General features: G+C 41.8%; 1 long non-coding RNA gene across 1 annotated transcript; it reads right to left on the reverse strand.

Moving 5' to 3' along the window:
- On the reverse strand, window positions 1-2158 carry LOC120286681. The gene is made up of 2 exons (XR_005545354.1): window positions 1780-2158; window positions 1-771 (listed from the first exon to the last, which is right to left on the reverse strand). It is a non-coding gene; the product is annotated as an uncharacterized LOC120286681 (long non-coding RNA).
- Between the last annotated feature and the right edge of the window lie 674 nt (window positions 2159-2832).

Below are 2832 nucleotides of genomic sequence, written 5' to 3' on the forward strand. Positions count from 1 at the left end.
TGCTCGAAAAATCACATTTATGCATTAATCGATGTGCAACAACATAAGTGTTTAACATACATCAACATATTAGTTTGAAAAATAAAAGCCACAATCTTTAGTACAATTGACATGCATCAACCCATATGTCTTAGGAGCAATCCCTCATAAAAAAAAGCACCAATCAAGTAGAAACCAACATGTTTTAGCAATGGTCACTATACAATAGTGTTACTCAGTACAACCACATTTAATGTCTCTCACTTTTTCTGTTTCGAGACTTCAACTTGCATATTGTTGTTCGTGTTCACCATATGCTCAATCCTTTCCACTTTCCAGCAACATATTGCGCAGAGACTTGAACTAGTGGTGAGTTGATACCTTGAAGAGCCATCCAAGCAATTTCCTTCTCCCATCTTTCTTTAATCCCACCAAGCAAAAGAATCTTTCCAATAACATTAGATCCAGTTAGACTAGTATCAAATCTAAAAATACAGCCTTATCATCATTTTCATATTGCATCAGAGGCTCATAAATTTGCTGTAGGATGACTGCCTAAAAGGTATAGGTTAATATTCTCGGTGATATCTTACAGCTTGATGTGATAGCATTTTGATTGTAATGCCAAGGAATGGGTCTCGAACAACAACACCAGCATCATGAACGCAGGGAAGGGAACCAAATTTTGGTATTGAATGCATCTGCAGACCACTAGTTTTATCCCAAGAGATGTGGTACTTCAAGCACCAGCGTAAACAGGCCACGACCTCCACCCCAGATACTCCGGAAATCCTATTTAAAAATCAAACCATGGTCAGTAATGGAAAGAGAGCCGCACAAGAGAACAGGTAACATTTGAAATAACAGAGGAACTATCTGTCCTTTCAGCACTTTCCTCAACGAGTTCTCACTCGTGATCCTCCATGAGGAGGTCCTGCATATTAATAATAACCCCAAAGGCTGATGCATGCTCAACTACAAAAGCAATATGAAGATTGAGAATGGATGGAGATCCATGAAACATTGATTTTGATGAGAAAAATGTGAGGGCTTTGAGGATTTGGGAACGAGTCAATTACGACGTAAAAAACAAAAATGCACACATTGATGTTAGAAAAAGTTGCCTGAGAACGCAACATGCAAAAATTGTATTACTTTAACGACCTCAAAGACCTCTTCAACAAGCTTTCCAGCATCAATCTGAATAAAAGCCAATATAGATAAATAATTAAATGAAATAAGATCAGGCAAATAAATGTACAGGATTTCAACATATTTAGAGATTTCCTCACCATTCTGACTTTTCCCTTAGAATTGTAATACTCAATAACTAAAAGGCTAGACTCTGAGAACACCTTAAACATTTTCTTTATTGTTTCTATATTGTCATCTTCTCTTCCCTTCAAAACCAGTAAGAAATAGTGGAAAAATATCAACAGCTCAATAAAAATGGTAGCACAGATCCTATTTAACTTCGAGGAAAGATCAAGATAACAACTTATTTCTACAGACAACATAAAATTAATAATAAGCTCATAAAGGGAACTGAACTAATCGATTCAAATCAACGCACGTGAGCTGTGGTAAGCAATTCACAAGAAGCCACCCCCAGCTCTGAGCCAAACCATTCCACCATACTTTTCCTATATGGATCCTGCGAATGCTCCGACTCAAATACGCTCTAATCAGCAAGCTCAGTCCAGAATTTCCCCCAACTTTTTCAAGAATTTCAAAGCACACGAACCTAATCGAAAAGGAAAATGGGAAAACTTGGAATGCTGGGTGGTGAGAGAGTCCAACCTGTGAGCAATCAGAGAGATAGGGAACTCTTGCTGTAATTTGTGACTCCAACCCGATTGGCGACACACCAGAGAGAGAGAGGGGGTTCGGCTAGTCGTCGTTACACGCCAGGTGCGGTGATGCCGGGGTCCTGCGACCTCGACGAGCCTCACAGCAATAGATCTAGGCGATGATGCAACTGTCGACTAGGCGACTGGCGACGACCATCGATCAGGTGGCCGGAGGTGACCAGGTGAGCAATGTCACTGGCTGATCAACGTTCGTGCGGCGAATAACAGAGGCGAGAGGGCTGTGTTTCGTTAGACAAGCGATCGAGTGAAGAGAGGCGAGGGAAAAGAGACGCGAGAAGAGAGGAGACGCGAGGCGAGGGAAGAGAGAGGCGAGGGATTAGGGTTTTGACATTTAAAAGGGGTAAATGTGGAATTATGGTTAACGAGTGAGGGTAAGATTGGAAATTCAAAAAAATTCATTAACGAGGTACTGTTGCATGCCGAGAATGCCGGAAAAGCCAAAGCGGGGGAGGGAGCCTTGAGCTAAGGGCCTTTACAAGGCCTTACAAATGCTAGCATTTCCCAAATGGGCTCCCAAAAATAATTGCCAAACACACTTGCCTTCGCCCAAGGGGCTTTAGACGTCCAAAGGACTTTGCAAAGTTGTTTCCAAACGCAGCCTCAATTGACCTTGGACCGTTGGATGCAGATCACTGTTGCTGGCGTCTTGAGTGCTGTCTTCAGCATGGTCGCCTATGGTTCACCTCTCTCTGCCATGGTATATATATATAAATGCGTGCGCAAGCCATGTCATGGCTGTTAAATAATTTGACTATGAAGGTGACTAATTGCTTGATATGTTGCATGAAGTTGACCATTAATCTCAATAATTATTGCAGAAAACAGTGGTGACTACAAAAAGCGTGGAGTACATGCGTCTCCTCCTCTCCTTCATCCTGTTCATCGACGGCGGCGTTTGGACTGTTTACGCCATCCTCACCCAGGACTACTTCATTGGAGTAAGCTTAATCTCCAGCTTTTCTAGTACATTTGGTTTCTCCAT

The sequence above is a fragment of the Eucalyptus grandis genome, chromosome 8 (genome assembly GCF_016545825.1).
Source record: "Eucalyptus grandis isolate ANBG69807.140 chromosome 8, ASM1654582v1, whole genome shotgun sequence".
Taxonomy (NCBI): domain Eukaryota; kingdom Viridiplantae; phylum Streptophyta; class Magnoliopsida; order Myrtales; family Myrtaceae; genus Eucalyptus; species Eucalyptus grandis.